The 17,529-nt window shown below is 34.0% G+C and overlaps 1 protein-coding gene across 1 annotated transcript in view; it reads right to left on the reverse strand.

Annotated features, from left to right (window-relative positions):
* LOC306867624 (semaphorin-3D-like) overlaps positions 1–17,529 on the reverse strand; it is a 59,959-nt gene extending 42,430 nt beyond the window's left edge. The window contains exon 1 of the mRNA XM_079413392.1: positions 17,373–17,529. The gene's annotated coding sequence lies outside the window, so the exon portion shown is untranslated. The remainder of the gene's footprint in view (positions 1–17,372) is intronic.

Below are 17,529 nucleotides of genomic sequence, written 5' to 3' on the forward strand. Positions count from 1 at the left end.
AAAACCAACAAAAGAGCAACAATATGCAAGCTCTATGACATTCTATATACTATACTATATTATATATATATATTCTAAAACAAATGATGCAAAAATGTGATGAATGTTCAAACATTTAATAATGAAAGTTTAGCATTCTATAAATGTCAGATAGACATTTCAGCAATTTACATGTGCAATCAACCAATTAAAATCTTTGATAGGAGTCATTTTATATCCTGGTGATGGTATATCATAATATAGATATTCTTGCTGAAAATTCTATTAAAAAACACTGAAAAATTATTGGTGAATTGGTGGTTAAATTGTACAAAACTAATTTGTTTTTATACATGAATTTAATTTTATTTGTATACAAATATTTATTTTATTTACATATTCCCCCCAAAAATTATTAACAAAAAAACAACAACAAAAATGTACATTCTAAATTAAATCATACATAGCGCCAAAATGTAATGAATGTTCAAACATCCAATAAAGAAAGTTTAGTTAGTTTAGTTATTTTTGCTGAAAATTCTATGAAAAATTAATTACAACACACTCAATTCAAAACTTTTTTATGTTTTGGTGAAATGGTGGCGAGGAATGTTAGTTTGAGGAATGGCGATATGGATGATCACGCTTAGTTAAAACAAATGCATATTTTGCATGCAAATAAAATTGCACGAAATCATACGGAATTGACAATTTGTAAAATAGTTACGTTTCTCATGAGATCGGGTTTTAAATTATTTATGTGTGCTAAAGCCTAAAACTTGAGTTAATACACTTGAGTAAAAACAGGGCTGCGTTTCTCAAAAGCATCGTAAGCTTAAATCGTAGACCCATTGAATCCAATGGAGCTACGATCAACTGAAGCTTACGATGCTTTTGAGAAACGCAGCCCAGCGCTACTAGACTCTGAATTCTGATTGGCTGATCCACATTCATAGACATTGCTTAACTGCATCTTACATTTTTAGTCATTCTTTATAACTAGTTCTTCCTCGTTTTGACTTGTTAGGGACTCTTTCCAATTTCTTCTCATTAGGCGAACTGAACTAATAGCCACACAAATATATCGCATAAATTGTACCACCACATATACTGTCATACCGCCCAGCTCTAACTGGCTTATTAAAACTACTAAGTTACATTTAACTGTATAAAATTAAAGTGAATTCATAAATGAGCAGCCAAACCCAACTTGTACAAAAAGAGATGCGGAAAATTACTTATTCATTGAAAGTCTCAATGTGAATGAAAGGGGCCAGTCGGCACATTAAGATCCGCAGCGAGCTATGAAAAGACCTGCTACCCCGTGAGCAAACAACACTGGGTTCAACCAGCCGAAAAACAAGCAACCAAGCCTCCCGTTTAACACGCACAAAGACACCAGCTTAACATAGCGGGACACGCATCCAGGGCCGCTTTAACACCAAACGCATTCAAAATCAGCCCTATTCTCTGCGAAGCAGTGCCATTGAGTGCAAAAACACTGAATTCTTCACAATTCATTAGGCTTTTTATAATGCAAAAGTCCACAATTTAGAGAAACAACAGTCAAAAGGTTTCACGTTCCTTGGGAACCATTCAGTGAGCGAGCAGAAGCAGATTCATCAGGTGTCCATTATTCCCGTGGGTAATGTTGCACCAGTGAGCTTCTGAGACACAAACACAAGCCATGCCAGCGGATTTTGTGAACACATCCACCTCGCTTTTTGAGGACGACTTTGTTGAGCTCATTAGGAAGACTTTAGGTTTTCAGGAAGGATTACAGTTTCTCTGCAACATAATATAGACAAATGTGTCGAGTGCTAGAGGGCGGGAAGGTTATCTGAGTATGTTAGGAAGGTGTCATGTTTGAATGATGGTGTGGACCTCCACCCTGCTTTCAAATGGCATTGCGAAGGCAAAAATGTTCCTTATGCTTTTATTAAAAGTCATTTGTTATTTTGTTGTGATGTGCTTTATGTGTTTAATGTAGACTGTAAACTGGAAGTTAAGCAGAAAGTCATTCATAAAGCTGGTTGAGATCATTGTAATATGAATGTAAACTTTTATGTAGGCTGTTGATTGCTTGAACTCATTCTCAATATATCAAAGAATGGAAGAAATCCAGACAAGAACAATTGGCGTTTTATTTATTGGTGTGTTTAATGTGTTTTTGTGATATTATCAATTATATTGGGATATTATTGGGTATTTTCGACTATGACCACTTTTGGCCTTCTAACAGTCTCTCATGCTCAACAGGGCTGTATTTATTTGATCATATATACTTTAAAAACAGTAATATTATGAAATATTATTGCAATTTAAATTCTTTTAATATATTATGAAATGTAATTTATTCCTGTGATCAAAGCTGAGTTTTCAGCATCATTAGGCCTACTCCAGTCTTCATTGTCACATGATCTTTCAGAAGAAAAAATCATATTATTATCAATGTTGAAATCAGAAAGAATCAGAATGTAGAAAGTTCAAAATAACAACTTTTATTAGAATTTTTTCTGAGAGTCTTGAAAATGTCATTTCTAGCACATCTCGATTGATTTATTGTATTATTGATTATGTGATGGAAATGATGATGGAATATAATACTTTGTTAAAGCTAATGGCATTTTATGTATACTAAAAACACACAATTGAATATATATATATATATATATATATATATATATACACACACGTGTATATATATATAAAAAATATATATTTTAAATTTTTATATATTTACGTTTTTTATTCACATTATTTTCATAAAAAGTCAACTAAAATCAATTAATACTAAAATATACTATTTAAAATAATTAAATAAATAATAAATATATAATAAATAAAATAATTTTGATTATTTTTGTATTGTTTTAAATTGTAATTTCATTAATGAATAAAATATCAACAACTGGGATACAAAAGTGCTCAAAGTTGAAGAAACACATTTATCAAAGTCAAACATTTAATTTAATTTGTTTTATTATTTGAGTGTGGTAGCAGGCAAATTCTGGTTCATGTGAACATTCAGCCGGACAATAACTCCCCCACTCCTTAACAGATGGACCCCTTGGGCAGTTTTGGAAACTCTGGTTTGCTTCATAACCAAATAACCAAGCATGTCCGTGTCACATAGTTCAATGTTTTGCCCCGTGCGTGAGATCTTTCAACCATACACCCCTACAACTCCCACAGCAACACCCCAGTGATCTTGAACATCACGATCTGCTCCTTGAGTCCAGTTCTGCACTGAAGTCAGTAATCAACAGACCAGAGAAAGCACCTCTCCTTCACATACCAGCCCATCTCTGCACTCCTCACCCGCAGATACCTGCGTCTGGCAACAAAATGAAGAGAGACAGATGATCGGTCCACTTCAGCTGTTTTCAGTCTGACAGGATCCAGAGCTATCGGCCACTTCTGCCTTAAGGAGTAATGTGATGGGGTGCCTTGAAAGGCCAGAAGTTATAATAATATTTAAAATGGTACAATATCTGCCTCATCTTGTCCAGGGTTCTCGATTTTCAAATATACAGCGTTGATGAGTAATGCTATATTTACTTGGCATCATTGTTTTATGTTTCAGTGAGCAAATTCCAACAATTCTTCTTGCGTGCGCTTCTTTTAACCATTTACCAGCAAGAAACAATGAGATAAAAAAGGTTCCCTCTCAGGAAGTGCATTATTAGAGTCTGTATGTGTGAGAGTTAGTGAACAATATACAATTTTTACTATTATTACCATTTCTGCATTAGTAGTAGTAGTAGTAGTGCATTTGCATTTCCAAAAGGAATCAAAAAGGAAAGAATAGAATAAATGGTTAACTATATGCAAGGAATATGCAAGTTATCAGTATGCAAATATTGCAAACATGTCATCTCTGTTGACATTTTGCATGCTGAAAATATTGTTTTAAGGCAATAAGAGATTTTCATACTGTAATCTTACATTTCTAGGTGGGTGTAATGTATAAAACAAAACAAAAAAAGGAAAATAAAGCAGGAAAACAAAACAAAACGTAATCAAAACAAAACTAAACTAAACAAAACTAGAAAGCAAAGCAAAACAAAACGGTAAAACAAAACAAAGCAAACAAAACTAGAAAGCAAAGCAAAACAAAACGGTAAAACAAAACAAAGCAAACAAAACTAGAAAGCAAAGCAAAACAAAACGGTAAAACAAAACAAAGCAAACAAAACTAGAAAGCAAAGCAAAACAAAACGGTAAAACAAAACAAAGCAAACAAAACTAGAAAGCAAAGAAAATAAACAAAGTAGGATAAAACAAAACAAAGCAAACAAAACTAGAAAGCAAAGAAAATAAACAAAGTAGGATAAAACAAAACAAGAAAGCAAAACAAAATGGCAAAACAAAACATGAGTATCAATATTAGGATTAAGAATGATTTGTCAGTCTTTCATTAAACCAAAAAAAAAAAAGCAAATTCCTTAAGTGATTAATTTTAATCTTGTATCCTCATACGGTAAATCTGAATGTTATATAAAAACTCCATAAAACCAACAAACTGATTTACAACCAACAACTTTTTTAGCCATTTCACAATTTACTTCCAGAAAACCATTTAAACTAATCTTTCTCTTTCTTTCTTTTCTTTCTTCATTTCTTGATACTAGAGCTGAGTAATATGTCATATATCAAAACTATATGTCTTGGAAAGGAGTGTCAAGGAAAATTTACTGTCTAGTTATGCGCTGGAAGTTTCTGCTTCCTATCAGCATCCAGGAAGCCTATTGGGTCTAAATTGCACACAACATGGAACAATTTCAGCACACTTAATCTACGATTGTCTGGTGGGGGCCTTTCAGAGCAATTCAATTTGGTAGGCGCCAGATTCCCTTTTCCGCACCCTAAATAATGTTCAAAATCACCGCATTCGAAAAAGAGTCTGAACTCTGTTATTGTCTGTCGGAAATGCTCCATGCTCATCTGGGAGTCTGTCTGAGAGGGAAAAGCTGGGGAAAAGTCTATGATTAGTAATCGGTCAACTTACGTCCTACTGGAAGTTTTAAATCAACATGTGCAACTGAAAGTGATTGACTGTCAGGCCCATTACATCTCACCACATTAAAATAAACAGCCGTTCGTCTGTGTATTTTAAAAAGCGGGGGAATATCCAGCATGTGAGATGTGAAATTGAAATGTTTGAAAATACAGTTAGACAAATAACTCTGCTTTGGGGAGGTGATGGGAAGAATCGTCCCAGTTCAAGAATCCTGATGGAATGTTGTGGTATTCATTCCAGACAGCAATGCATGTGAAACAATACATGTTGCAAATCCCTCATAACTGGGAAAACAACCATCTAGATGGGTCTGTAATGTTCCCTAGAGAATCTGGATGACAAACCGCTACTCCTAACCAATGCACCATAGGAAGTTTGAAACACAATATGCAGAACTCCACCTCATTTCCTCCTTCCAAGGATTCCGCAAGCCATTCCTGCTAGTAATTGTGAGGACAACTAAACAGCCGTTTAATTCAGTTGCATGACCCTGGATTGGGAACTGCCTCAAGCACACTAACCCCCTCTTTAAAACACAGCATGAACCTGCCGGCTATAGCATGGTGCCGATTTTCCCATTAGTCGTTTGGTTAAGATCCACGTAGGAGATTTCCTCTCAAGCTTTTACTGCAGAAAACCCTCGGGTACTAAAGTCATGATTTCCACTTACATACAGCCCAACCTATAGGTGCAGCCTAATCACAATTACATTTGTACTGTAGTTATTTGTAGATAATGTTTACACTTTAGATATGCTAAAAAGTACAATATGGAAGATAAATCTATATATTTTTATTGCAGATAAATGTACACTGAGTATAATTTTAGTTATAATCAGGGTTCTTACAATTAATTGTAATAACTGTAAAACTAAAATTAAAAACTTTGAACATTTTTGTTCCTTGAAATAAACTTAAATTGCAAAAAAATATAAAATAACTAAAACTTAAACTGAAAAAAATAAACACTATAGCTACTAAAAATGAAACACCACAACAACAAAACCTACTAAACCTTTACCTAAATTTAAAATGAAAACAATTAAAAAATAATTCAAATCATTAATATTATTTATAAAAATGATATTAGTAAGTCAATAATACTTAAATAGCACTGGTTACACTACTCTATTATATAGATATGCTGTGATTTTAGCTTCATAATAAAATAAATATGAAATACAAATTCCTGATGAAATATTATATAAACTGATAAAAGATTGTAATTTTTAAAGAAAAATACTGTAAAATGCTACAGTAAAAACCTAGTTAACAGTAAGTTATCTCATATACGTTAAAAAACATAACCTTGCATTATAAGTAATTTTACTGTACTTCTGTATTATTTATTTATTTATTTATTTAAATCTCTGAATTACCAAAAACTAATGTAAAAGAACATCCCCTGCACATATTAAAAAATCAGTTTCTTATTATTTTTTGTTAAATATATACAGGAATATGCCGTGCCGTCAACCTGAGACATTGTTACCATATGGTGAATATCTGGCAACCAAAGCAGCTGTTTGTTTTTTTTTATATCATAAATTTAACAGGATATTTTTACAGTATACTCAAAATCAAAGAAGTGCTGCAATTTCACTTATCAGTGACCACTCACTTACATTAAGAATTATGAATAACGAAACTGACCGTCTCTTTACTTTTAATCAACTTATATGCATATATTTAATTATTTTTTAAGTAAATTATACTTATTAAAGTCAGTAGTTTAACATTTAGGTGTTGCTGTTTCAATTAGATAATCTGCAGTGCTTCATAGGATGAGTATTTCATATATTCATAACGTCTATAAAAGACAATGAGGATACAGATTTCTATCTTTTAATGTTGTTTTCCATCCCTGTGATTCACTCTATTGAGAAATGAACTGAAAATACCTCTGGCACCCAGGAAATCGTGGGAACTTAATGTTTCTCTCTATTAAAGCTCATCTCTTTTCTATATTGGGAGTTTTACAACAAAGGAGTAGTTAAAGGCAGCTTGTTAACATCATTGTCTAGACACACTTTGTTTTTTGTTTAGTCTGAGATGAGAGAATGCCAGACAACACCTGCTGGACTTAAATCCCATTTGTTTCATTGTAAAGACAAACAAAACAAGCTCATCCCTGATTTGGGTCCACAACAAAGGTTTCACAGCAAAGGCTGTTGTGTAATAGTGGATATGCATGTAAACAACCTGCTTTGAACAGAAACACAAATACAAGAGAGAAATCAAAGTGTTTTGCTTACAAGTAAGATATAAAGTTCTTACTAAACAAGGTCTCTGTAAATAAAACATGTAAACTCCTGGTAAAGTCAACTCATTTTAAGTCAATATCAGTGAAAACAGTGTCTGTTTCTCACGCAAAACTATTTTGTTTTCTTTTGTCTTCTAAAATATTTTTGAGGTACTTTTATTTTTGATCTTATTCATTATAATTGCATGGGGAAAATAACTGGATTATGGATGGGTATGTTGGAAGCAATGGTTTGAAGTTGTGCTTTTACAAACACGCAGCTTTTCTCTTCACAAGACATTAACCGATGGACTGGAGTGGTGTGGATTATTGAGATGTTTTATCAGCTGTTTGGACGGCACCCATTCACTGCAGAGGATCCATTGGTGAACAATTGATGCAATGCTACATTTCTCCAAATCTGTTCCCATGAAGACATAAACTCATCTACATCTTGTATGGCCTGAGGGTGAGTAAATGTTCGTCAATTTTTCATTTTTGGGTGAACTAGGCCTATTCCTTGTGTTTGACAGAAGAAAGCCATTCGAGTTTAGATCAACATGAGGGAGAGTAATATGACTTTGTTTTCTCTAATGCGAGTAGACATGATTTTGTCATTAATGTCTTTAATCATTCGTGGTCTTCTTTAATTATCTCATAATTTTGTCATTAATAGCAATTATCTTGATTCATGTGTGGCTCCTCATACATCTGACCTCACTGACAATGTCAACAAACTCCTGCTCAGCAGATGATACAGACTTATCGTGTGTTTTCCTCCCTGGTGGTCTGAGTGAGCTCATTCCAGGCATTGGATGTCACACCACCCATAAAACAGGCTGTCATGGTTCCCCGTGGAGCAACCTCAAGTACTGACATTCAGCCTGCAGATTGGAGTCAGGCTCAGACTGCCAGTGGAGACAGGTTGTTTAAAATCGCATGCATATTTTGTCTTTCGCCTCTTCCTTTTGAATGCTTTATTTGGAATGAGGTATTGTTATACTGAGAGGAGAGAGAGGACCTTTTTTACCTTGACTATTTGTTCTGTGATGGGTTTGGGTTTACGGACCAGACCCAGTACGAAACTTTCAATCAAAGGGGATTCACATGTGGGTAGTTTTTAAAACATCTGCCACTTTTACTATGGTCCTTTCTGCACTAGCATCATTATACTGAATATCAAAAACAAAGACGGTTTTCAAACGACTATTTATTAATTAATATTGACTAATAAATAAGGTTATAAATAATTAAAATATATAATTATGATTTAGTTTAATTAATATTAGTTGTTTTGTTGACATGCATGAAATAGACTCAGTTCCAAGTTTTTTTATTATTAATTAATATCAATATATGATTTAATAATTAAGCTCATAGAATAATTAAGATTAAAACTAATATTTAGTTTAATATTAATTATTTTGTTGACAAGTCTGAAAGAGACTTGATTCAATAGGCTTTACGTTTTACGTTTTATTATTAATTAATTAAGTTTACATAATAATTACAATTAATTATTATTCATTAATATAGAGTTTAATTCTTAATTATTTTGTTGTCATGTCTGAAAGAGCTGTAAAATAAAATAAATAGTTACTTTCTTCTACCACAATAAAAGGGATTGTTCACCTAAAAATGAAAATACTGTCATTACTCACCCTCAAAACCCATAAGACCTTCGTTCATCTTCAGAACACAAATTAAGATATTTTAATGAAATTTTGATGATTTTCATTTTTAGGTGGACTATCCCTTTAAGATAGGCTATTTGTTTTATGAAATTTGAGCGTTTTCTTACCCTGCATAGACAGCAACGGAATAGAAATAATAAATATAACGCCTTAATTCACCAAATTCTTTTCTTCTGTGACTGTAACAACTTCAAAGTTGTTATTTTTGTTTTATCATAGCTTCATAAAATTAAGGTTGAACCACTGATTTCACTATTTTAATGATTCCTTACTACCTTTCTGGGCCTTGAATATGTCAGTTGTGTTGCTGTCTATGCAGGGTCAGAAAGTTCTTGGATTTCAACAAAAATATCTTAATTTGTGATCAGAAGATGAACGAAGGTCTCACAGGTTTGGAACCACACGAGGGAGAGTAATTAATGACAGAATTTACATTTTTGGGTGAACTATCCCTTGAAGTCCATTCCACAAATTCCCCCCAAAATCAATGGATAAAATCCCAAAAAAGAGTCTGCTGATTCCGTCTGGGCATGATTATAAGGTACTCCAGGTGGAATTAATCAAAGTATTTCCAGAGAGACTCTTTTGTACATTAGCGTGTTCCCAGGGCACTTGAGGGGACTATATTTACAGCAGCAATAGACCAAAATTAGAGGTCTTATTCTTGTTGTTGTCTGCGAATTGAGTTCATTAGGAAAGCTAGAGGTTTCTGTTTTGCCTCACATGAGAGAACCTGGGAGCACATTAATTAAAGCCAATTATAGACAGCTTAGAAATCCCTCTGCTAAGCCTTTGAGAGCAATTTGTAGGAGATGAAACAGCACGGGTCAACCGTCATAATAAAAGAGAGCATCTCTAAAACATGTGCGCTTGATGGGAGTTAGCAAATGATTTACGCCTAATCCAAAACAGATAGTGAACTAGTGATACTAAATAACAAGAACAGCTTTTATCCTTTAGCTAGACCTCTTATACCTATGAATTCGTCTTCCACATCATACGGTTACAAAAGCATCAAGGCCTGCAGGACGCTACAAAAAAAGAGGCTAAATCACTTATGATAGCAACCCCCATGACAATTAATTTTTTATCTCAGCTGATTAGCAGTCCTCTATAATCTTCAGTTGATTTATCTTTGGCTCTTTGGCCTTGAAGAATTCCAGTGCCGTTCCTTTGAAAGGAAGAGAAAAACAGAGCAAGAGCCCCATACTGGGAGGTAAGGATCCCCGCAGAGCTCTCTGACATCCCGGGACCTCAAGGGTCGTCCAGCCAGAGGGGGTGCGAGTATCTCTGCTCCAGGTGGAGCGATATGTGACGGAGAGGAACGCAGGGTTTTGACATTTAGACAGGCGTGTCGGGATATGGCTAATTAGATATATGTGTCCAAAACACCTCCGTCTCTGAGGTCTAGTAAAAATTTGTATTGTGATATTGGGGTGTGGAATTTCTGCACTGCTAGTAGCACCAAAGAGAACTGTAATCTGAGCAGTGTGACATAACAACTTAAGCTCACTGGAAAAACATTTTGGAAAAATTCCAAAAACATATACCTATATGTACAATTCATTGCACTTTCCAGCTGTAATGACCACTAGTAGCAGTAAAACAACTTTTATTCCTTTTTCACACAAATGAAGAGTTGAGCATCAGTAATCTACTTATGAATTAATTATTCATTTTCATGCAGTTCATTGCACAATACTATGTTGTGACCTTAAACATTTTTACCATTGTAGATGATTCGTTAACTAATACATGTTGCTGCTTTAATCATATAATCAGCTCGATATAGATAGCTTTTCTGACATAGAAACAGTGCTGGGTAGTAACTGATTACATGCAATCTGAATTACGTAATCAGATTCCAAAAATTAAGTACGCATAATTGGATTATATTACATTATATTAATGCTCATGATCAGATTATAGTTATTTTTATGATTTGATTACATAAAATTCATTAAATAGCAGTAAATTATTCATAATTTATTGATTTTCCCTATCTTCTTTTTTTCCCTCTTTTGAAGTTTTATTTCCAAAAACAGTGTGTCATAACATTTAGTCATAATATATAATGGCCAGGTAAATGTCGCATAAATAATTCTTCTGAATGGGGGGTAGTAGTAAATTTAAAAAGTTAGGTAAAAAAAAGTAATCTAAATGTAATCTAAAAAGTAGTCAGAGTAGGCTGCATCATCTAAAATTAGTAATCTAGATTACATTACCAACTTTTTCACATTTTTTTTAAATTAAAGTAAGTAATATCAATACCACGACTGAGGTGAGACCCTTGAGCAAGGCACTGAACCCCCAATTGGCTGCCCACTGCTCCGGGTGTATGTTCACTTCTGTGTGTGTACACTTGGATAGGTTCCAAGTGTTGCAGAGCACAAACCCCGAGTATGGGTCACCGTACTTGGCCACACACCACTTCCCTTTCCCAATGGTGTCCAAAATAAAACTTGCAATAAAAGACCGTTTAAAGGGGTCATCGGATGCAAAATTCACTTTACATAAATGTGTGTTGGAAGTGTGTGTACACATCCACCATATAATGATAAAAATCCACCAAGTGTTTTTTTTTAAATCCCCTTTCTCAAATCAGGCCGTTCTGAGAGCCCTGTCAGAATGACGTAGTTCTGCACAGGCCCCTCCCACGAGAGTTGATTGACAAGACCGTCTTACTTTATACCCGCCCTGAGTGAGCTGTCATCAGTAAACCATTGTGTCGACTCCGGTGCAGGGGAAGACAAAATGTCTCCGATTAAGTGATTGAGGTATTTTGTTGTTGGATGTAGTAATGAATATAGCAGTCGTCATTTACTCCTGACATCTGAACCGCTGAAGAGGCAGAGGATTAACATTACTTTCGTTTTTGAAGGGAATGCGCCGAACCCGATCTGCCTAAATGTGTCTATGTTCACGCGAATCATTCGTGATCCAGCTTCATCTACAGAAGAAGTGAGTATAAGGGTTTTTATGAATGTTTGCAAATAGCCTTTCCTAATAATGTGCTAGTTATCCAGTTTCGCGGCTGAAGTAAACAGTACTGCTTGTCACTCCACGGAAGAGAGGGGCGGGGTCAGCAGAGCTCATTAGTATTTAAAGCAACATGGACTAAAAACAGCTTGCTGAAAACAGAGCTGATTTTTACAGGGTAAAAAGGGTGTTTTTTACACTACCATTGAGAAAGTATGTTACAGACTTTTCATTAAGACCCTAAAGTCCGAAATCATTAAGACACTGAGTCTGAAATTTTCGCATGCGTTTTTTCGTATTCCCCATACTTTCCTATCAAAATGCATGCTACGGATGCGAAAACGCAGAAAATCGAACCTGATCCGAATTTTTTTGATGGACGAAAGTTTCGGAGGCAGTGTGCAAACGTGATTGACCCAACGTGAGGTCGTATTTATTTTTTAATGTGCGAAAATTTCGGATGAATATTTCGGACTCAGTGTGCAGTGACCTTAAAGAATCATATCAACTTTTGGAAAATGGGCATCTGACCCCTTTAAGGAAAGATTGCACTAGATTTTTACATTTTCCAAAGAAAATGCCAGTTGCCCTTGTGCAAAAGTGACCAGCATAATGCTAAGTGAAATGTTGCCAGAGCGTTGATAAATGGTTGCTAAAGCGTTATGTGTGATTCTAGGTTGATTTATTTACTTTTATAGCATTATATTGCCAGACAGATTCTGTGCTGCTTATCATGGATGTCACAAGAGCTATCTTGAGTCTTTTTGTGTGTGACTACAACTATAAAACGGCACATGTAAACAAATGTTAGATTTGTTCCCAACTGCGCAAAGCTCCACACACTCCATCCCAATCCTAAAGGAATAAACAGCTGCAGATTACAATGAAATCCCTCAGAAACAATGAAAGACAAATATATACATTATTCATGACCGGAACATTGTGAATCTCAGTCAGTAGTACAATCACAACCGTGCTTGTTTTGGGCTCTGTGTAAGCAGAAATAACATCAGAATTTAGCTTGGCTGAAAATTGAGTTTGGCTGAATGATGACGAAGTTACTATTATTTGTTACTATTATGGTTGGGTGTTTAGACAGAGTTTCCCTTCGTCCTGGCCCACACAGAGCCACTTCCAGCCTCATTCTGACCTCCCTGGGATTGGCGCCAGACAGCAGATTCGAACAGATGCATTGTGGGAAGGAACTACTATGTTTGCCAGCGCATTGTTATTGCTGGGCTGATAGAGAGAAGGACCAATTAATTAAGATAATAGAGAGGCACCACAATGGGTTATTGAGTCATTTACGGAGGATGTTGTTTGCTGTCTCGCCAACACACGCACATTCAGAGCAATTCTTCTACAGACACACAAATACAATGACGGCTGATCGGCATCTCTGGCTGATTCCCAAGATCCACCTGCCCAGGTTAACAAGTTCAATGACGGACAGTAAACACCTAAACACCTTTAAACGACAGTTAAAATATACTGTAGGTGAGTTTATTCATGTTTTTACTTTCTTATACATACATATGTATTAGCAGTTTCACTTTAATTTAGAAAATATTTATTTATTTATTTTTCATTTTTCAGAAGTCATTCTCAAATTTATTGTATTTTAAGCTTTTTGTCAGAAAATATATTTCAAATTTCAGTTTTCAGAAAGGATTTTGGATTTGGATTTTGTTTACATATTAACATGAAAATTAAACTGCAACAAAATAATTAGATGCCAATAAAGCTGGCATCTAATTCTTCTTTTCAATATGGATGAGAGCAAATGAGCCTTTTTCTATGGGAAAAGGTTTTATTTTAGATGACCAAGTCATTTTTTTCCACAGAATTGGACACAGTGGTTCTACTTTAGTCTGTATTAAAGCCATAAGTGAATAATAGTGGCATTTGTGACTTGCTTGTTGGGTGGTCTATGTCCTCTATTATTTCCCTGCTTTTTTTTCTAATCTTACATTGCATACTAAATGCTAAATTTAGATGTAAAAGGACAGATAATTAATCGGTCTAGCCACTCTTTATTCATTGTTATTCACCACACACACACACACAAACTATATATATTATATATATATATATATATTATTTTTACTAGTGAAATTCCAAAGAGTTAAATAAGGTTACATTTTATGTGATTTATTGTCTCTTTTGTAAAATCTATAATTATTAGAATCAATAAACTGCTTTCTACTTTGTGTATTTATTACAAAGAACTATCAGCAACATGGCAGTAAAACATAGTTGCATGTCTGGATGAAAGATCTCAACTTAATATATAAGAACCAGAAGAGTATAGATAAGAGAATAATAGACATTACCCAGATGCAGATGCTCTGATAATCTGAAACAGATCTGAAAATATAAATCAGTCCTGTGCAAGATTGGGACGTTCCCAAGAAACTGTAGATATGCATAGTAAGTACAAAGGACATTGATATATCTGGTTTTCCAGAGCCAAAATGTGAAATGATTCATCTGTTCACAAGGGATAAAAATGTGAACAACTTCTCCCTAAACTCCATAAAATGTCATCTGATATCCTTGACACAAATTTCAGCAGGTCAGATGCATGTCACACCAAACCAGAATCCTCAGACGCTTTTTTGCCGAGTAAAACCACAGAGCAATCAAAAACTATTGTTAGCTGAAATAAAAAATATTTCTTAAAAAAAAAAAACATTTTATAAGATAAATAATTGCACTCAAAAACAACTAACTAATAAAATCATATAGACAGTTAAAATCTAAAAAATAATTAAGAAAATATTTGAATAAAATAACTGCATACAATTTGTAAACAAACACTGTTTACTGTTACTGTAAACAAATAATTGTAAAAAAAATAAAATCTATGAATAATTAAAATATTGTAAAACTGTAAAAATTTATTGAAAAACGTAATTAAAATAACTGAATAAAATGAATAGGTTGCAAAAACAAATGTTAGTTTTTTTTTTTTAATGGACATGTATGGAGCAAGTGGGTTACTTGGAGCAGATAGTGAAAGGCCCCTTTGGAGCCCCTCTATGATCAAGGCACCTGGAATCATCCTAACCTTTGCCTATAAGCTACTACTAATGAAGAATGAGTGGTTGAATCTACACTTTTGACTGGTAAATCAAAGCACATCTCAAGGCAAACTTTGTTTAATACTGTAGCACTTTAACCCCTGGTTTCACAGACAAGGCTTAAGCCTAGTCCCAGACTAAAATGTAAGTCTGAGCTGTTTCAACTGAAAGATTTTTGCACTGACTGATCTTAAAATATATCAGTGCCTTTGTTTTGTCTCAAGATGCACACCAGTAATGTTTTTTCCTAAGCACATTTATAAAAATTACTCAAATGTCCTAATTGAACTATGGCCTAATCCTGGTTTAGTCTAAGCCCTGTTTGTGAAACCGGGCCTAAGTGTCCTGCACTGAACAATCATACTGTATGCCTGCTCTCTAAACAGAGCTATTGTTACCAGCAGAACAAAGCTCAGTCCAGATAAAACAACAATAGCAGCAGGGTTGCAGTGCTGGCCAGCATAGATAAGGCCCTCGCAGACACCGCCTGGCTTTTCTCATGTGGCTTCTACGTGAGGACTCCTCCCAAAACCAGATCACAGTCAATCTGTCAACTTCTCCTCTCGCTTTCAAGTGCTCAGAGTGGGTGTGAAACCTAAACCCTCCCTGACAAGAACTTACTGCCATATCACAACACATCCTGATAATGCAATCCATCAGTCTTCAAATCAAAGCCAAGCGTCCGTCAACTTCACAAAACTTGCATGTTTTATACATTTGCTTCCTATCTTGTTCTTATAAGAAGTCATGGCTTTCTGGAATACTTGATTCTGATTGGTCACCAATGTATCGGTCAAATATTATGGCGCTCTAATTTATTTTTTCCTTTCTCATTTAAAAAAAATAATAATAATTTAATTTAATATAATTGATTTAAATTAAAATCAATTAGATACTTTTACTAAAATAATTGATCAATTAAATTAGTGCTGTCAAACGATTAATCGCGATTAATCACATTCAAAATAAAAGTTTTTATTTACATAATATATCTGTGTGTTCTGTGTATATTTATCATATAAATACACACATACAGCATATATTTTTTTAAATATTTACATGTATATATTTACATTCATATAATTTGTATTATTTACAAATATATTTAATATATAACGTAACATTTTTCTTAAATATATACATACATGTGTGTGTATTTATATATACAGTATACAGTACACACACATATACTAAGTAAACTAAAACTTTTATTTTGGATGCAGTTAATCACGATTCATCGTTTGACAGCACTCAATTAAATAAAAATAAATTGTTAAAATTAAAAAGAATAATCTTTTTAACACAAGTATTCTCAGTTTGTAAAAACTAAAATATATTGTTAAATTCCAAAAACATTATTAACAGAATTGTTTAATATAATACACTGCACTTAATAAAAACCATAAATATCTAAAAAAAAACTAAAAATATTTTACAAATATATTTTAATAAAATTAATAATTGTAATATAAGATGTCATGGTATATCTCAAACATATTATTTATTTATTTGAAATATACTGAAGATTTCAAACACACCAAAATATTTGTCTCTAAAAATCTACTCATGTCAACAAATATTTTGGATGAAATGAACCACAATTATTTGAAATAATTTTTGAATATCTCTATATACGGGAATAAATTTACAGCATGTGAAGGACAGAAACAAACAAATCAGAGTAACACAATATGTGCACCAGCAAACAGGGCAATGAACATCACTGATGTCCAACATATAAATAAATGCAATGTAAGTCCTGTCCTGTCCACAAGAGTGAGGTTGTGTCAGCCAGGCTATACTGTATACTGTACTGCATACTGTAAAATCAACTCACACTCAATTGTCTTAAAGTATTAAACCTCATGCTCTGTTTTGGGTCTTTGGAGACCCCCATGTCTAACGCTTAAATTCAACAAGTAACAGCTTGATACTTCTAGTTATGTTTCTCAATTTTGGGCTTACAACTGACTTTCAACAAATGCTAAATGTTAAAATAACGTCTTCTGTTAATAGTTTTTACATCTTCAGATAGGCTACTTCAACATGGGGTCTCAGAAACACCCAGGTAAAGCATAAATGCAATGTATTTTCCTATAAAACAAACTTTTAAAACGATTACACCCGTATAAATCAAAAATTTTTGGTAAACAGACATAAACCCTTAAAATGAAGAAAAAAAGTTGTATGTAGTAAAACATGGTTATTTTTTGAAGAACTCTTACATATGATATAAATATTATGGCATATGAATCTCTGGTTAAGGCTGTATATCAAAATACCATGTTATTGGCATCTTTATCACTATACTGTAGCGTCACCATGGCAATTTAAAGTTGACAGAGTAACCACAAACAACAATTGGAAACCTACCGAGTGTTATTTCCCGTTGCTGCTGGTTTTATTCCGGTTTCTGTGAGGTGAGGTGAGTCGTGTGAAGATGCGCAGCGAGTCGCGTGTGTTTTCCGCGCCTCCTTCACTATAAACAACCTCTCAGAGCCACTCCTCCACTCCCAGCCCTCTCACATCC

This window comes from Barbus barbus (genome assembly GCF_936440315.1).
Source record: "Barbus barbus genome assembly, chromosome: 49".
Taxonomy (NCBI): domain Eukaryota; kingdom Metazoa; phylum Chordata; class Actinopteri; order Cypriniformes; family Cyprinidae; genus Barbus; species Barbus barbus.